General features: G+C 41.6%; 1 long non-coding RNA gene across 3 annotated transcripts in view; it reads left to right on the top strand.

Annotated features, from left to right (window-relative positions):
* The window catches only part of LOC126994705 (uncharacterized), a 39,627-nt gene that overhangs the window by 5,477 nt on the left and 13,006 nt on the right, over positions 1 to 21,144 (top strand). For 2 of the 3 annotated variants that reach the window (XR_007749485.1, XR_007749483.1), the window contains exon 3: positions 11,669 to 11,785. This is a non-coding gene — a long non-coding RNA (uncharacterized LOC126994705). Of the gene's footprint in view, positions 1 to 7,277; positions 7,350 to 7,727; positions 7,784 to 11,668; positions 11,786 to 21,144 lie in introns of all 3 variants that reach the window. The other variant, XR_007749484.1, reaches the window with a different exon arrangement.

Genomic DNA, 21,144 nt, shown 5'->3' with positions numbered 1-21,144 from the left:
TCTTATTGTACAAGGGACTTACCACAGACATGTCGCCAACCTGATTTTGTATAAGTTTAAACCCAGGAATAAGTCACCTCCAATCCTGGCATCAAAGTTCCTTAAGCCCCTAACTCACTCACCGGTGCTAATGCAGGAGTCAAGTCATCATTATACAGTAAATATTGGTGTGAAAAAGACTCCTGATATTGGCCACATCATGTGTGGAAATACATATTAAAAGGAAGCCTAGCCAGCAGGGAGGGAGGAGGAGGCTCACTACATGGTTTGGTCTCAAAAGCTAACAGGCTATATTTTCACCTGCAAGGGTAGATATATATTTTTCTGCTTACTTTTTGCCTTATTTTACAGCCTTTGACAGAGAGGAAAGTAACACACAAACTGATCACAAATGCTTTGATATATAATATGAAATGGTTTGTGTGAGGGTGATTTTTCTCATTTTCTTGCTTGGAGGGACCATTAAGAAACATGATCCCTGCCACCACCGGGTTAAGTTAAAGTTTTCTAAAGAAAGAATTGCTACATTACATTTGTAAGTCACTGACACAACAAAAACACTCACCACCATCACTTTGTTGATGCGTCATGGACAGCGATATTAGGTAGGGTTAGATACACGGGAGCCAAGGTTCAGAGGAGCTGCCTCGTGCAGACTCCTATGTTCTTATGTCACTGGACGAGGTGGAAGGATGCTTGGGTGCCATAGTAGGGGTCAAAATGCAGTGTGTGTATTCCAGAGAAACGTTCCACAGTGCTGGCTAGCTTCAGACTGAGGAGAAAGACAGCGTCTCCGCCATAGCAGGGCACGATAACAGAAAACCTTATTCCCGATAACCGATAACTGATAATGAAAAACCTTAACAACACCCTGCGCCGTATCCGAGATCGCCACGCGCGCCAAATTTCAAATGTCGCTATTGAATATAACAAGCTTTCAGCCATAAACTCAACATAATCATCATGTATTATATATGAAAACATGCAGAATTAAATGGTACACATAAAGAAACTCACTACGGCCAGGCCAAAACAACACCTCGCACCGTATCCGAGATCGCCACGCGCGCAAAATTTCAAATGTCGCTATTGAATATAACAAGCTTTCAGCCATAAACTCAACATAATCATCATGTATTATATATGAAAACATGCAGAATTACATGGTGCACATAAAGAAACTCACTACGGCCGGGCCAAAACAGCGCCCTGCGCTGTGTCCGAGATCGCCACGCCCAAATTTCAAATGTCGCTATTGAATATAACAAGCTTTCAGCCATAAACTCAACATAATCATCATGTATTATATATGAAAACATGCAGAATTACATGGTGCACATAAAGAAACTCACTACGGCCAAACAGCGCCCTCTGCTGTGTCCGAGATCGCCGCAGCCAAATTTCAAATGTCGCTATTGAATATAACAAGCTTTCAGCCATAAACTCAACATAATCATCATGTATTATATATGAAAACATGCAGAATTACATGGTGCACATAAAGAAACTCACTACGGCCGGGCCAAAACAGCTCCTCTGCTGTGTCCGAGATCGCCGCGCTAAATTTCAAATGTCGCTATTGAATATAACAAGCTTTCAGCCATAAACTCAACATAATCATCATGTATTATATATGAAAACATGCAGAATTACATGGTGCACATAAAGAAACTCACTACGGCCGGGCCAAAACAGCGCCCTCTGCTGTGTCCGAGATCGCCACGCGCGCAAAATTTCAAATGTCGCTATTGAATATAACAAGCTTTCAGCCATAAACTCAACATAATCATCATGTATTATATGAAAACATGCAGAATTAAATGGTGCACATAAAGAAACTCACTACGGCCGGGCCAAAACAGCGCCCTGCGCCGTATCCGAGATCGCCACGCGCGCCAAATTTCAAATGTCGCTATTGAATATAACAAGCTTTCAGCCATAAACTCAGCATAATCATCATGTATTATATGAAAACATGCAGAATTAAATGGTACACATAAAGAAACTCACTACGGCCGGGCCAAAACAACACCCCGCACCGTATCCGAGATCGCCATTCGCGCTAAATTTCAAATGTCGCTATTGAATATAACAAGGTTTCAGCCATAAACTCAACATAATCATCATGTATTATATATGAAAACATGCAGAATTACATGGTGCACATAAAGAAATTCACTACGGCCAAAACAGTGCCCTGCGCCGTATCCGAGATCGCCGCTCGCCAAATTTCAAATGTCGCTATTGAATATAACAAGCTTTCAGCCATAAACTCAGCATAATCATCATTTTTATATATGAAAACATGCAGAATTAAATGGTGCACATAAAGAAACTCACTACGGCCAGGCCAAAACAACACCTCGCACCGTATCCGAGATCGCCGCGTGTGCCAAATTTCAAATGTCGCTATTGAATATAACAAGCTTTCAGCCATAAACTCAACATAATCATCATGTATTATATATGAAAACATGCAGAATTACATGGTGCACATAAAGAAACTCACTACGGCCGGGCCAAAACAGCCCTCTGCTGTGTCCGAGATCGCCGCGCTAAATTTCAAATGTCGCTATTGAATATAACAAGCTTTCAGCCATAAACTCAACATAATCATCATGTATTATATATGAAAACATGCAGAATTAAATGGTGCACATAAAGAAACTCACTACGGCCGGGCCAAAACAGCGCCCTGCGCCGTATCCGAGATCGCCACGCGCCACAAATTTCAAATGTATCTATTGAATATAACAAGCTTTCAGCCATACACTAATCATAATCATCATGTATTATATGAAAACATGCAGAATTAAATGGTGCACATAAAGAAACTCACTACGGCCGGGCCAAAACAACGCCCCGCACCGTATCCGAGATCGCCAATCGCGCAAAATTTCAAATGTCGCTATTGAATATAACAAGGTTTCAGCCATAAACTCAACATAATCATCATGTATTATATATGAAAACATGCAGAATTACATGGTGCACATAAAGAAATTCACTACGGCCGGGCCAAAACAGTGCCCTGCGCCGTATCCGAGATCGCCACGCTCGCCAAATTTCAAATGTCGCTATTGAATATAACAAGCTTTCAGCCATAAACTCAGCATAATCATCATTTTATATATGAAAACATGCAGAATTAAATGCTGCACATAAAGAAACTCACTACGGCCAGGCCAAAACAACACCTCGCCGTGTCCGAGATCGCCGCGTGTGCCAAATTTCAAATGTCGCTATTGAATATAACAAGGTTTCAGCCATAAACTCAACATAATCATCATGTATTATATATGAAAACATGCAGAATTACATGGTGCACATAAAGAAACTCACTACGGCCGGGCCAAAACAGCGCCCTCTGCTGTGTCCGAGATCGCCACGCGCGCCAAATTTCAAATGTCGCTATTGAATATAACAAGCTTTCAGCCATAAACTCAACATAATCATCATGTATTATATATGAAAACATGCAGAATTAAATGGTGCACATAAAGAAACTCACTACGGCCGGGCCAAAACAGCGCCCTCTGCTGTCTCCGAGATCGCCACAGCGCTTAAATTTCAAATGTCGCTATTGAATATAACAAGCTTTCAGCCATAAACTCAACATAATCATCATGTATTATATATGAAAACATGCAGAATTAAATGGTGCACATAAAGAAACTCACTACGGCCGGGCCAAAACAGCGCCCTCAGCAGTATCCGAGATCGCCACGCGCGCCAAATTTCAAATGTCGCTATTGAATATAACAAGCTTTCAGCCATAAACTCAACATAATCATCATGTATTATATATGAAAACATGCAGAATTAAATGGTGCACATAAAGAAACTCACTACGGCCGGGCCAAAACAGCGCCCTCTGCTGTGTCCGAGATCGCCGCGCGCGCTAAATTTCAAATGTCGCTATTGAATATAACAAGCTTTCAGCCATAAACTCAACATAATCATCATGTATTATATATGAAAACATGCAGAATTAAATGGTGCACATAAAGAAACTCACTACGGCCGGGCCAAAACAGCGCCCTGCGCCGTATCCGAGATCGCCACGCTCGCCAAATTTCAAATGTCGCTATTGAATATAACAAGCTTTCAGCCATAAACTCAACATAATCATCATGTATTATCTATGAAAACATGCAGAATTAAGTGGTGCACATAAAGAAAATCACTACGGCCGGTCCAAAACGGAACCAGGCTCCGTATCCGAGATCGCCACGTGTGCCAAATTTCAAATGTCGCTATTGAATATAACAAGCTTTCAGCCATAAACTCAACATAATCATCATGTATTATATATGAAAACATGCAGAATTAAATGGTGCACATAAAGAAACTCACTACGGCCAGGCCAAAACAACACCTCTGCTCGTATCCGAGATCGCCATTGTGCCAAATTTCAAATGTCTATATTGAATATAACAAGGTTTCAGCCATAAACTCAACATAATCATCATGTATTATATATGAAAACATGCAGAATTACATGGTGCACATAAAGAAACTCACTACGGCCGTGCCAAAACAGCGCCCTCTGCTGTGTCCGAGATTGCGCAGCTAAATTTCAAATGTCGCTCTGGAATCTAACAAGATTTCAGCCATAAACACAACACAATCAACATGTAAGTCTCGGTGAGTAGGGTAGTAGTAGCCTAGTATAGTAAAATCACTGAGAGCTGTTGCCTATATATATATATATATATATATATATATATATATATATATATATATATATATATATATGTAGTGGGTATTGGGTATATCACACACACACACACACACACACACACACACACGTCAATATGGTCACTGGGCACAGCATGGTGAGCTCTCTTCCTCTCCTTGCCAGCCTCACTGGTTATTTGTTTTCCTGAGACAGATTTATTTACGATAATGACCATTTTTTAGTAAGTATTAAACTGTTTGCATGGAGAAAATAAGGAGAAAGAAAAGGTGTGAAATATGCACTTTAAATTTGGTATTGGCCAGCAGCCTCATCAGTGGCTGTCAGCCAGTGAGGAACAGGGAAAACTGACACGCTCTCCCTGTGGAAGGTGCTTCTCCTCAGCCAATCCATTTTAGTAGTACTGGGAATGAGGAGGCGCAACAGAGGTGAGCGGGGGAGGACAGGTCGACTGGTGTTCAGTAAAATTGTAAGATACGAATACCCTACGACGTGACGTGTTATATTAAGTGTTAGCAGCACTACATTTGTAATTGCAGGAAGGTGGGTGGTGAGTTATGCGCATAGCTGGGCGTTATCGCGATACTTTATCGCTGATAACAAAATCGGGTTGTCGGCCATCCGCTGCTTATTTAAATATATATCGGTATCTTCGTTATTTTTGTAACCAAACTAGTGATAATCGCTACTTTTTTTCCGCCTCAGAAAAAAAAAACCGTCTCCTCCCTACTCGCATGCGTGGCCCGGGTGCCCGGTATTTTATGAAAAAACTTGGGGGTATGAATTATCTTTGGCGAAGAGATTTCGTACTTAGATCATCAACATTAAAATACTAGGTTGTTTTTTTGTTAGACTCAAAAATCAATACATCAAAGAGAAAAATCATTTAGCTTTGCCCCAAAATGATTATTCACTGCCTCAAATTTGATATTCCATATTCGTTTGTGAGCATGCCATGGTATTGAAGGCACCCGGTGTTGTGTTATTTGGTGTCCCATCGTCAAAAGCTGGCGCTTGTGTTAACAAACACTGGTCTCTCGTGAACTGCGCATGTTCAGACCAGTAAGCATAGACCTGTACAGTATCACAAAGCTTTTTAACACATTAAGACCAGTTGCTGGAAGGCTGAATCAGACATACAGTACCACCATCCTCGCTGTTTCTAGAACGACACTCTGTACATATAAATACAACTCGTACAGAGTGTCGATCTAGAAACATCGGGGATGGTGGTAGTGGTACTGTTGGTCTGATTCAGCCTTCCAGCAACTCTAAATACAGTTAAAAAGCTTTGTGAGACTGTTCAGGTCTACGCTTGCTGGTCTGAGCATGCGCAGTTCACGAGACCAGTGTTTGTCGGTGGGGACGCCAAATAACACAACACCGGTTCAGGCGTTTCTAGTATTACCGTCCATATGTACGTGTCAACGTGTGGTTTTCAGATTTTGTAAGTTTTTAAAAATACAGATAATGAAAATATGAATTCATCTATGTTTTTTATTTGAAATATCAATATAGTATCGTTTTCGCCTATCGGACTTATCGCTAGCTAGTATCGGAATTGTGGATTAATATCGGGTATCGGTTATCGCCTATATTTGTGTTTCCAGTTAACGAATATCGGTTATCACCGATAAGGTTTTCCATTATCAGTTATCGGGAATAAGGTTTTCTGTTATCGTGCCCTGCTATGGTTATGCGAGCCAGGGTGGGCACCTGCTGGAGGCTAGGTGGGCGCGGGGTGGATAGGTTTAGTAGGGTTGAGTAAACGTGAGAATTACAATAACATTAATCCTCATGATTCCCTGGTAGCACGTATATAATTTGTTTAATATTATTAGGTAGTATTAATGGTTTATATGGATCATGTGTCCCTCGTTCAGTAAAAATAGTAGTAGTTGCTAATAGGCGCACCTAACACAACCAAAATATGGGCTACACACTTGGCGCAGGGACTGTTTTGGGGTGTCATTGAAGGTAACAGGCTCAAGAGTGGCCTGTCCAGATATTTTGTTTTTTATTTATTGATGATCCACGAGACATCCTAGAGTTAAATCAAAGTATGTGGTTATCTTTGTATTCATTCCTACACACTCTGGTAATATCTCTGTGGGGTCTGATTCACTTATTAGAGTGAAATTCTATTGTGAAAAACAGCCACAAATTCGTGTCACTGGTGAAAATGAAACTGATAATTTAAATTTTGCCACCATGAAATATATACAAATAGATAAATTTGAGTGACTTCACCTGCTTTGCACAGTAAAAATATGCTATTTCAGGCATCTGACACCCTCAAAAAGGCGTGCGCACTCCTCTGGCCTAGGAGCTTCAGCCTGGACATTGTGGTTAGGTCATTACATACTCAAATCAGGACTAGGTTTTGGGAGACAGGTCAGGTCATTTTGTAGACTTGTGATACTGGGCTAGACTGCACTGGGTACACCACACGCTGGAGTTGCACCCAGTTTATAATGATATCATTTTGGAGCAGTGAGTGATGGGCTTTTTTTTTACTGTAAAAATAAAAAGTATGTTGATGTTTACACAGTTAATTGACACCAAACTTGATTTGCAGACACTACCAAACGAAGAAGAGGAGGAGGAGGAGGACTGGGAAGAAGACGAGGAACACAGGAGGAGCCCATTGGTGAGTGTTAATTTATTTTTTCTAAAATGGTTAACGAGCAGTCAAGGAATTTTGATAATAAGGAGGGAAAGTTTGCAGCCAGGAACACCTTGGTACTGCAAACACACACACACACACACATCAACTGGAATGTTTTCAAGATGCCTTAATACCACAATGTTGTTTTAAATTTGTAAGTTTGGGCAGGAAAATGTTTAAAACTATGACCCTGTGTCTTGGGAAGGTTCTGACCCCGACCCCTGAAGTGACCCTCTGGTGGTAGTGGCTGTGTGGAAGGAAGGAAGGAAGGAAGGGTTCAAAGTTGAAAGGAATTTATATTTATATGTAAAATGTATCTTAAGGTTTACACAGAGCAATGACTCCTTACTTGAATTACAGAGAGAACAAGAAGAAGAAGAAGAAGAAGAAGAAGAGGAGGACACAGGAATTCCTTGGTAAGTGTTAATTTATTTTCCTCTATTTCTTTTCCATTTATCAATATTTTCCTTGCTTCTTTGTTTTCCTGTCTTCATTTTCTTTCTGTAATGGATTGTTCTGAGGAAGGAAGGAAGGAGGGAGGGAGGGAGAGGAAAGGAAGGAAGGAAGGAAGGAAGGAGCAATGGGAAGGGAAAGAAGGGAGGAAGGAAGGAGGGAGGGAGGGATGAAGGAAGGAAGGGAAAGAATGGAAGGAAGGAGGGAGAGAAAGAAGGAATGAAGGAGTGAAGGAAGGAAGGAAAAAGATAGGAAGGAAAGGGAAGGAGAGAAGGAAGGAACAGAGAGAGAAAAGAACAAGTGAATAACAGAAAGAACAGTAATAAAGGAAGGAAGGAAGGGAGGGAGGGAAGGAAGGAAGCTCAGTAAGAATGTATCAGTTTGTAAGAACACAAACATGGGATCAATTTTTTTTTACTAAACACAGAAATAGCAATTAAAAGGTCAAGGAGAGGTCAGGGGAGAGAGGTCACCTTCCTGCCTTCCTTCACTATGTATGTATGTATGTATGTAGGAGGGGAAGGGAAGGAAGGAAGGAAAGAGGGACGGGAGGGAGAGGAATGAGGGAGGAAAGGATGGAATGAAGGAAGGGAGGCAAGGACTTAAGGAGGGAGGGAGGGAAGGAAGGAGGGATTGAAGGAAAGAGGGAGAGAAAAGGAAAGGAAGGAATGGAGGAAAGGATGGAATGAAGGAAGGGAGGCAAGGACTAAAGGAGGGAGGGAGGGAAGGACTAAAGGAGGGAGGGAGGGAAGGAAGGAGGGATTGAAGGAAAGAAGGAGGGAAAGAGGGAGAGAAAAGGAAAGGAAGGAATGGAGGAAAGGATGGAATGAAGGAAGGGAGGCAAGGACTAAAGGAGGGAGGGAGGGAAAGGAAGGAAGGAAGGATTGAAGGAAAGAAGGAGGGAAGAGGAGAAAAGGAAAGGAAGGAATGGAGGAAAGGATGGAATGAAGGAAGGGAGGCAAGGACTAAAGGAGGAGGGAGGGAAGGAAGGAGGAAGGAAGGAAGGAAGGGAGGGAGGGAGAGGAGAGAAAAGGAAGGAGGGAGGGAAAGAGGGAGAGAAAATGAATGTAGGACTATCTTGTGCGTCAGTCAGTTGTTGGCAATGTCCGCCATTTCTTTCCCACATTCAAGATTGGTTACTCCAAGGAAAAAAATCCAAGACGCGTCCGACACAGGCGTAAGTGACCACAAGGTGTCGTATTTGCCGACACTTTACGGTCAATGTTACGCGCCCATGACCCAGCCCAGCCTGAGACAGCCTTGGTGTGGGCAGACCACCGCCCGTGTTCAGTCATTGCATGTGGCCACTGAAATGAACCCAGTCAGAGTGGGGTACACCGTCCACCAATTGAATCCCATGTCCGCCATACCCGAGAAATGTCCTCCGCAGTGCCCCAAAAGTGAAGGTTTTATATAGCAGTGCGGTGTAATACTACTAACAGAACTTTTCATGTGTTGGTTTCCTGTTCCAGGTGCAGAAGTCTTGTGAAACTGTCAGCAGGGTCACATTAAACTCTAGCAGATGAACCTGACTCAGTAAAGGTGGTATATCACTCATCAGGCAACAACAACATGACAAAATAATAATAGGCCGAAGTGATAGCGTACTGGACCCACATTCGCCGCGTGATGGACGACGCGGGTTCGAATCCTCACGCTACCACGCTGTGTGGGGCCGGGAAGATGTGCCGTGGGCTCAACCCCCCCCCCAAGCGACTCCCCCTGACCAGGGAGGGAGGGGATACAATTACTTCAAATTACATTGAATACATATGAAGTTGTTTTAATATGAATACAAATACCTTCTTGTCATAATTGGGTTTAGCAGTGTTGTAAAGTTATCTAAGATCAGGGAGGGAATACAAGTGTTGTGGATTACAATACCAATACAGTACTTCAAATTACAGTGAATAGAAATACTGTTTTGATATGAATGAATACACCTTCTTGGCATAACAGCAGTGTTCTAAAGATGTACAAGGTAGTGTAGCTCATAACCCTGTACTCAACACAGTGCTAACAAGAAGGCTGTTTTGATATGAATGAATACACCTTCTTGGCATAACAGCAGCAGTGTTGTAAAGATGTACAAGAGCTCATAACCCTGTACTCAACACAGTGCTAACAAGTCCCCCGGGAGGCTGTGTGGACTTGTAACGCCTGCTATTACAGATGATAGATTTTGAAGTGTTCCTCAGATAATTATTTGCACAATACAAATACTTTTCCCTTGTATTCCTATCACAATGAGAATGCTTTGATTTCTATCAATAGTTATACCAATACAAACACACCCAAATATGGTATTCCAGTGTATTTGAATAGGAATGGGGGTGGAGGCGGCCTTGGCCCTGAACTGTCAAGCCGCTCAAGTGTCATTTCCCTCATTGTTAAGGTGGTGGTCAGCTGTCAGGTGCTTGTCAGGGCAGGCTCGTCAGGTCACCTGCTGTGTGGAGCGATGACTCGTGTTCAGGTGAGGCCACTCACTGGCAGCACTGTTGATGAAGACCCGTCACAGCCGAGGCATTCATGTGCAGGGAAACAGTTCACAGGGAGAGAGAAACACTGCTGTACAAGATGTTAATTAAAAGTGGGAATACTACTATGAGCTATGTTAGTACAGTAGAGCCCCATTTAGCGTGAGAATTAGGTGGATGAACGCGGTCGCGCTAACTAAATTCGCGCTAATTGAATAAAGTAACCAATATGAAAAAAAGTTATTTGGTGCACACGTGGGTCTGACTTTTGGGTTTGATAATTACTCAAAATACGCAGTCATCAGTTATGCGGTTCACGCTAATTGATCTCGCGCTAAGTGGGGCTCTACTGTAGTTATGTTAGTGCAGTATTGGTATACAAGAATACCATAGTACTAGTGTTTGTTAGATAAACATGCAGGAAGCAAAGAAATATCGCTGAATTAGCGCCGGGATGAGCTTACAAAATATCCAAGTTGGTGTTTGTTTGCATTTAGTGTGTGGGAAAATATACCAGTAGAGTACTTGCAAAACCTCCATCCATGGCTATGATCTGCCCATGAAAACCTTCTCTGTGGCCTTGGGAAAAACATGTAATGACACATTGAAGGAGATGGAGAGATGGTACCTTATTTCAATGTGCTAAAATGGTACCATGAAGGCAGCCTGCACACACACACACACAATGTCTGGGGCCCTCACATGCATGGACTTCATCTCATATAATCTTGTGGGCCTGTACTTCAGTTGCTTGCACTATAATCCATGTAATTTCCTCTAAAATCTATGTAATTTCCTTTAAAATCCATGTCTTTGCCATTCCCAAACTGGGGCCCATATAGCAGACTGAAGGAGCCCATAGTTCAAGGTTAGTTTAAGTCTTGAACTAACCTTAACCTACGGCGCCCTTCATTGTGCTATATGGTCCCCAGTTTGGGAACCAGTGGATAGAAGGATAGATAGATAAAGGGTGATAGATAGTTATAAATAGATAGTTTTTGTGTGTTTGCAGGGGTCACTGTTCCTTAATGGCACAGAGGAAGGGTCACACCGCCACCAGGCTCTTAAAACTACCCCTGGAAATGCACTAAATTCCTAGAAAAAGTGTGTCAGATATGTGTTTTTTGGCTTCACGGCACAGACCTATGGTCATACTACCACCTCCAGTGTCTTAAAACTATCCTTGGAAATGCCCCTAAACTCCCTTGAAAGCCTTGTCAAATGTTTTCTTTATGTAAAAAAACAAATATGAGAGAGAGAGTATCAATTAATTATCTTATACAGCCCTTGATAGAGAGAGAGATTTTATAATATATTATCCCATGCCGTCTTTCCCGGTACAAGACTTTGAGAGTGGACACATATTTGCAGGTTGGTGTAGCAGTGCTGGGAGGTGCCATAACACAGGGCACTCCTCACCTCAACAACAGTCTCTTCACCGACAAGTAATTCTTCACCAACAAGCTTTTCAGCAGCTTGGAGAAATAGGTAAGCTTTCTCTACTCACTTCCTGCCCTGCCTTCATTACCCCCGCCAGAAGCCCCCAAAGGGTGAACCCGTTATATTGAGCTGTAAAATGTTCAGCAGCTCACTTAGTAACCCAGTGTGTTGTAAAATGTTCAGTACATCCCCTTGCTTAGAGGGAAAGGCCTTTTAACCCAGTGGTTGTAGCAGTGGGGATCATGTTTCTTAATGGTCCCCCAAGCGAGAAAAATGAGAAAAAATCACCCCTCACACAAACCATTTCATAATACATATCAAAGCATTTGTGATCAGTTTACACATCATCTATTTTGGGGGGTTTAAATCATGGCACAAATTTGGCCCGTTGCTGCTACACGGTAAAGCCACAAATTTGGCCCGTTGCTGCTACACGGTAAAGCCACAAATTTGGCCCGTTGCTGCTACACGGTAAAGCCACAAATTTGTTCCATTGCTGCTACACGGTAAAGCCACAAATTTGTTCCATTGCTGCTACACGGTAAAGCCACAAATTTGTTCCATTGCTGCTACACGGTAAAGCCACAAATTTGGCCCGTCGCTGCTACCGGGTAAGAAACATGATCCCCGCAGGGTTAAGCATAGGGTGCATGATATATGTTTGCCAAAGTGCTTACTACACACTGGATACATATTATGCATGCAAGATTGGTTTTGCTTTATAATATAGTTAGATTAATTTGATTTATTTATTCAGCCCTTGACAGAGAGGAAAGTAATATTTCTTATTGTACAAGGGACTTACCACAGACATGTCGCCAACCTGATTTTGTATAAGTTTAAACCCAGGAATAAGTCACCTCCAATCCTGGCATCAAAGTTCCTTAAGCCCCTAACTCACTCACCGGTGCTAATGCAGGAGTCAAGTCATCATTATACAGTAAATATTGGTGTGAAAAAGACTCCTAATATTGGCCGCATCATGTGTGGAAATACATATTAAAAGGAAGCCTAGCCAGCAGGGAGGAGGAGGCTCACTACATGGTTTGGTCTCAAAAGCTAACAGGCTATATTTTCACCTGCAAGGGTAGATATATATTTTCTGCTTACTTTTTGCCTTATTTTACAGCCTTTGACAGAGAGGAAAGTAACACACACAAACTGATCACAAATGCTTTGATATATAATATGAAATGGTTTGTGTGAGGGGTGATTTTTTCTCATTTTTCTTGCTTGGAGGGACCATTAAGAAACATGATCCCTGCCACCACCGGGTTAAGTTAAAGTTTTCTAAAGAAAGAATTGCTACATTACATTTGTAAGTCACTGACACAACAAAAACACTCACCACCATCACTTTGTTGATGCGTCATGGACAGCGATATTAGGTAGGGTTAGATACACGGGAGCCAAGGTTCAGAGGAGCTGCTTCGTGCAGACTCCTATGTTCTTATGTCACTGGACGAGGTGGAAGGATGCTTGGGTGCCATAGTAGGGGTCAAAATGCAGTGTGTGTATTCCAGAGAAACGTTCCACTCACAGTGCTGGCTAGCTTCAGACTGAGGAGAAAGACAGCGTCTCCGCCATAGCAGGGCACGATAACAGAAAACCTTATTCCCGATAACCGATAACTGATAATGAAAAACCTTAACAACACCCTGCGCCGTATCCGAGATCGCCACGCTCGCCAAATTTCAAATGTCGCTATTGAATATGACAAGCTTTCAGCCATAAACTCAACATAATCATCATGTATTATATATGAAAACATGCAGAATTAAATGGTGCACATAAAGAAACTCACTACGGCCAGGCCAAAACAACACCCCGCACCGTATCCGAGATCGCCACGCACGCAAAATTTCAAATGTCGCTATTGAATATGACAAGCTTTCAGCCATAAACTCAACATAATCATCATGTATTATATATGAAAACATGCAGAATTACATGGTGCACATAAAGAAACTCACTACGGCCGGGCCAAAACAGCGCCCTCTGCTGTGTCCGAGATCTACGAGCTATATAAATTTCAAATGTCGCTATTGAATATAACAAGCTTTCAGCCATAAACTCAACATAATCATCATGTATTATATATGAAAACATGCAGAATTAAATGGTGCACATAAAGAAACTCATTACGGCCGGGCCAAAACAGCGCCCTGCGCCGTATCCGAGATCGCCACGCGCGCTAAATTTCAAATGTCGCTATTGAATATAACAAGCTTTCAGCCATAAACTCAGCATAATCATCATGTATTTTATATGAAAACATGCAGAATTAAATGGTACAAATAAAGAAACTCACTACGGACGGGCCAAAACAACACCCAGAACCGTATCCGAGATCGCCTATCGAGCTAAATTTCAATTGTCGCTATTGAATATAACAATGTTTCAGCGATAAAAGCAACATAATCATCATGTATTATATGAAAACATGCAGAATTACATGGTGCACATAAAGAAATTCACTACGGCCGGGCCAAAACAGAGCCCTGAGCCGTATCCGAGATCGCCACGCTTCCAAATTTCAAATGTCGCTATTGAATATAACAAGCTTTCAGCCATAAACTCAGCATAATCATCATTTTATATGAAAACATGCAGAATTAAATGGTGCACATAAAGAAACTCACTACGGCCAGGCCAAAACAACACCTGCACCGTATCCGAGATCGCCACGTGCCAAATTTCAAATGTCGCTATTGAATATAACAAGCTTTCAGCCATAAACTCAACATAATCATCATGTATTATATATGAAAACATGCAGAATTACATGGTGCACATAAAGAAACTCACTACGGCCGGGCCAAAACAGCGCCCTCTGCTGTGTCCGAGATCGCCAGCCGCTAAATTTCAAATGTCGCTATTGAATATAACAAGCTTTCAGCCATAAACTCAACATAATCATCATGTATTATATATGAAAACATGCAGAATTACATGGTGCACATAAAGAAACTCACTACGGCCGGGCCAAAACAGCGCCCTCTGCTGTGTCCGAGATCTCAGCGCGCTAAATTTCAAATGTCGCTATTGAATATAACAAGCTTTCAGCCATAAACTCAACATAATCATCATGTATTATATATGAAAACATGCAGAATTAAATGGTGCACATAAAGAAACTCACTACGGCCGGGCCAAAACAGCGCCCTTCGCAGTATCTGAGATCTCCACGCGCGCTAAATTTCAAATGTCGCTATTGAATATAACAAGCTTTCAGCCATAAACTCAACATAATCATCATGTATTATATATGAAAACATGCAGAATTAAATGGTGCACATAAAGAAACTCACTACGGCCGGGCCAAAACAACACCCCGCACCGTATCCGAGATCGCCACGAGCTAAATTTCAAATGTCGCTATTGAATATAACATGTTTTCAGCCATAAACTCAACACAATCATCATGTATTATATATGAAAACATGCAGAATTAAATGGTGCACATAATGAAACTCACTACGGCCGGGCCAAAACAGTGCCTCGTGCCGTATCTGGGATTGTCGCGCACGCCAAATTTCAAATGTTGCTATTGAATATAACAAGTTTTCAGCCATAAACTCAACATAATCATCATGTATTATATATGAAAACATGCAGAATTAAATGGTGCACATAAAGAAACTCACTACGGCCAGGCCAAAACAACACCCAGCACCGTATCCGAGATCGCCACGTGCCAAATTTCAAATGTCGCTATTGAATATAACAAGCTTTCAGCCATAAACTCAACATAATCATCATGTATTATATATGAAAACATGCAGAATTACATGGTGCACATAAAGAAACTCACTACGGCCGGGCCAAAACAGCGCCCTCTGCTGTGTCCGAGATCGCCTAGCGCTCAAAATTTCAAATGTCGCTATTGAATATAACAAGCTTTCAGCCATAAACTCAACATAATCATCATGTATTATATATGAAAACATGCAGAATTAAATGGTGCACATAAAGAAACTCACTACGGCCGGGCCAAAACAGCGCCCTGCGCCGTATCCGAGATCGCCATGAACGCCAAATTTCAAATGTCGCTATTGAATATAACAAGCTTTCAGCCATAAACTCAGCATAATCATCATGTATTATATATGAAAACATGCAGAATTAAATGGTACACATAAAGAAACTCACTACGGCCGGGCCAAAACAACACCCCGCACCGTATCCGAGATCGCCATTCGTGCTAAATTTCAAATGTCGCTATTGAATATAACAAGGTTTCAGCCATAAACTCAACATAATCATCATGTATTATATATGAAAACATGCAGAATTACATGGTGCACATAAAGAAATTCACTACGGCCGGGCCAAAACAGTGCCCTGCGCCGTATCCGAGATCGCCACGCTCGCCAAATTTCAAATGTCGCTATTGAATATAACAAGCTTTCAGCCATAAACTCAGCATAATTATCATTTTTATATATGAAAACATGCAGAATTAAATGGTGCACATAAAGAAACTCACTACGGCCAGGCCAAAACAACACCTCGCACCGTATCCGAGATCGCCACGCGCGCCAAATTTCAAATGTCGCTATTGAATATAACAAGCTTTCAGCCATAAACTCAACATAATCATCATGTATTATATATGAAAACATGCAGAATTACATGGTGCACATAAAGAAACTCACTACGGCCGGGCCAAAACAGCGCCCTCTGCTGTGTCCGAGATCGCTTGTGCTAAATTTCAAATGTCGCTATTGAATATAACAAGCTTTCAGCCATAAACTCAACATAATCATCATGTATTATATATGAAAACATGCAGAATTACATGGTGCACATAAAGAAACTCACTACGGCCGGGCCAAAACAGCGCCCTCTGCTGTGTCCGAGATCTCCGCGCTAAATTTCAAATGTCGCTATTGAATATAACAAGCTTTCAGCCATAAACTCAACATAATCATCATGTATTATATATGAAAACATGCAAAATTAAATGGTGCACATAAAGAAACTCACTACGGCCGGGCCAAAACAGCGCCCTGCGCCGTATCCGAGATCGCCACGCTCTCCAAATTTCAAATGTCGCTATTGAATATAACAAGCTTTCAGCCATAAACTCAGCATAATCATCATGTATTATATATGAAAACATGCAGAATTAAATGGTACACATAAAGAAACTCACTACGGCCGGGCCAAAACAACACCCCGTATCCTATATCGCCATTAGCGCTAAATTTCAAATGTCGCTATTGAATATAACAAGGTTTCAGCCATAAACTCAACATAATCATCATGTATTATATGTGAAAACATGCAGAATTACATGGTGCACATAAAGAAATTCACTACGGCCGGGCCAAAACAGTGCCCTGCGCCGTATCCGAGATCGCCACGCGCGCCAAATTTCAAATGTCGCTATTGAATATAACAAGCTTTCAGCCATAAACTCAACATAATCATCATGTATTATATATGAAAACATGCAGAATTACATGGTGCACATAAAGAAACTCACTACGGCCGGGCCAAAACAGCGCCTCTGCTGTGTCCGAGATCGCGAGCTAAATTTCAAATGTCGCTATTGAATATAACAAGCTTTCAGCCATAAACTCAACATAATCATCATGTATTATATATGAAAACATGCAGAATTAAATGGTGCACATAAAGAAACTCACTACGGCCGGGCCAAAACAACACCCCGCACCGTATCCGAGATCGCCATTCGCGCTAAATTTCAAATGTCGCTATTGAATATAACAAGGTTTCAGCCATAAACTCAACATAATCATCATGTATTATATATGAAAACATGCAGAATTACATGGTGCACATAAAGAAATTCACTACGGCCGGGCCAAAACAGTGCCCTGCGCCGTATCCGAGATCGCCACGCTCGCCAAATTTCAAATGTCGCTATTGAATATAACAAGCTTTCAGCCATAAACTCAGCATAATCATCATTTTTATATATGAAAACATGCAGAATTAAATGGTGCACATAAAGAAACTCACTACGGCCAGGCCAAAACAACACCTCGCACCGTATCCGAGATCGCCTCGTGTGCCAAATTTCAAATGTCGCTATTGAATATAACAAGCTTTCAGCCATAAACTCAACATAATCATCATGTATTATATATGAAAACATGCAGAATTACATGGTGCACATAAAGAAACTCACTACGGCCGGGCCAAAACAGCGCCCTCTGCTGTGTCCGAGATCGCCACGCTAAATTTCAAATGTCGCTATTGAATATAACAAGCTTTCAGCCATAAACTCAGCATAATCATCATTTTATATATGAAAACATGCAGAATTAAATGGTGCACATAAAGAAACTCACTACGGCCAGGCCAAAACAACACCTCGCACCGTATCCGAGATCGCCGCGAGGTCCAAATTACAAATTTCGCACTCGACTAGAACAATCAGGCAGCCATATACTCAACATAATCATCATGGATTATATGAAAACATGCAGAATTACATGGTGCACATAAAGAAACTCACTACGGCCGGGCCAAAACAGCGCCCTCTGCTGTGTCCGAGATCGCACCGCGCGCTAAATTTCAAATGTAGCTATTGAATATAACAAGCTTTCAGCCATAAACTCGACATAATCATCATGTATTATATGAAAACATGCAGAATTAAATGGTGCACATAAAGAAACTCACTACGGCCGGGCCAAAACAGCGCCCTCTGCTGTGTCCGAGATCGCCGCGCGCTAAATTTCAAATGTCGCTATTGAATATAACAAGCTTTCAGCCATAAACTCAACATAATCATCATGTATTATATATGAAAACATGCAGAATTAAATGGTGCACATAAAGAAACTCACTACGGCCGGGCCAAAACAGCGCCCTCCGCCGTATCCGAGATCGCCACGCACCAAATTTCAAATGTTGCTATTGAATATAACAAGCTTTCAGCCATAAACTCAGCATAATCATCATGTATTAAATATGAAAACATGCAGAATTAAATGGTACACATAAAGAAACTCACTACGGCCGGGCCAAAACAACACCCAGCTCCGTATCAGAGAGAGCCAGTCGCGCTAAATTTCAAATGTCGCTATTGAATATAACAAGGTTTCAGCCATAAACTCAACATAATCATCATGTATTATATATGAAAACATGCAGAATTACATGGTGCACATAAAGAAACTCACTACGGCCGGGCCAAAACAGCGCCCTCTGCTGTGTCCGAGATCGCGCGTTAAATTTCAAATGTCGCTATTGAATATAACAAGCTTTCAGCCATAAACTCAACATAATCATCATGTATTATATGAAAACATGCAGAATTAAATGGTGCACATAAAGAAACTCACTACGGCCGGGCCAAAACAGCGCCCTGCGCCGTATCCGAGATCGCCACGCGTGCCAAATTTCAAATGTCGCTATTGAATATAACAAGCTTTCAGCCATAAACTCAGCATAATCATCATTTATTATAAATGAAAACATGCACAATTAAATGGTACACAAAAAGAAACTCACTACGGCCGGGCCAAAACACCACCCGGCTCCGTATCCGAGATCGCCATTCGCGCTAAATTTCAAATGTCGCTATTGAATATAACAAGGTTTCAGCCATAAACTCAACATAATCATCATGTATTATATATGAAAACATGCAGAATTACATGGTGCACATAAAGAAATTCACTACGGCCGGGCCAAAACAGTGCCCTGCGCCGTATCCGAGATCGCCACGCGCCCAAAATTTCAAATGTCGCTATTGAATATAACAAGCTTTCAGCCATAAACTCAGCATAATCATCATGTATTTTATATGAAAACATGCAGAATTAAATGGTGCACATAAAGAAACTCACTACGGCCAGGCCAAAACAACACCTCGCACCGTATCCGAGATCGCCGCGTGTGCCAAATTTCAAATGTCGCTATTGAATATAACAAGCTTTCAGCCATAAACTCAACATAATCATCATGTATTATATATGAAAACATGCAGAATTACATGGTGCACATAAATAACATCACTACGGCCGGGCCAAAACAGCGCCCTGCTGTGTCCGAGATCGCCGCTAAATTTCAAATGTCGCTATTGAATATAACAAGCTTTCAGCCATAAACTCAACATAATCATCATGTATTATATGAAAACATGCAGAATTAAATGGTGCACATAAAGAAACTCACTACGGCCGGGCCAAAACAGCGCCCTCTGCTGTGTCCGAGATCGCCACGCGCTCAAAATTTCAAATGTCGCTATTGAATATAACAAGCTTTCAGCCATAAACTCAACATAATCATCATGTATTATATATGAAAACATGCAGAATTAAATGGTGCACATAAAGAAACTCACTACGGCCGGGCCAAAACAGCGCCCTGCGCCGTATCCGAGATCGCCACGCGCGCCAAATTTCAAATGTTGCTATTGAATATAACAAGCTTTCAGCCATAAACTCAGCATAATCATCATGTATTATATATGAAAACATGCAGAATTAAATGGTACACATAAAGAAACTCACTACGGCCGGGCCAAAACAACACCCCGCACCGTATCCGAGATCGCCATTCGCGCTAAATTTCAAATGTCGCTATTGAATATAACAAGGTTTCAGCCATAAACTCAACATAATCATCATGTATTATATATGAAAACATGCAGAATTACATGGTGCACAAAGAAATTCACTACGGCCGGGCCAAAACAGTGCCCTGCGCCGTATCCGAGATCGCCACGCCAAATTTCAAATGTCGCTATTGAATATAACAAGCTTTCAGCCATAAACTCAGCATAATCATCATTTTTATATATGAAAACATGCAGAATTAAATGGTGCACATAAAGAAACTCACTACGGCCAGGCCAAAAGAACACCTCGCACCGTATCCGAGATCGCCTCTCGGGCCAAATTTCAAATGTCGCTATTGAATATAACAAGCTTTCAGCCATAAACTCAACATAATCATCATGTATTATATATGAAAACATGCAGAATTACATGGTGCACATAAAGAAACTCACTACGGCCGGGCCAAAACAGCGCCCTCTGCTGTGTCCGAGATCGCCGCGCGCTCGAAATTTCACATTTCAAATGTCGCTATTGAATATAACAAGCTTTCAGCCATAAACTCAACATAATCATCATGTATTATATGAAAACATGCAGAATTAAATGGTGCACATAAAGAAACTCACTACGGCCGGGCCAAAACAGCGCCCTGCGCCGTATCCGAGATCGCCACGCGCGCCAAATTTCAAATGTCGCTATTGAATATAACAAGCTTTCAGCCATAAACTCAGCATAATCATCATGTATTATATATGAAAACATGCAGAATTAAATGGTACACATAAAGAAACTCACTGCGGCCGGGCCAAAACAACGCCCCGCACCGTATCCGAGATCGCCACGCTCGTCAAATTTCAAATGTCG

This window comes from Eriocheir sinensis, unplaced genomic scaffold, assembly GCF_024679095.1.
Source record: "Eriocheir sinensis breed Jianghai 21 unplaced genomic scaffold, ASM2467909v1 Scaffold851, whole genome shotgun sequence".
Lineage (NCBI taxonomy): Eukaryota > Metazoa > Arthropoda > Malacostraca > Decapoda > Varunidae > Eriocheir > Eriocheir sinensis.
The sequence above is the reverse complement of the archived record's forward strand: the minus strand, read 5'-3'. Positions and strand labels throughout refer to the sequence as shown.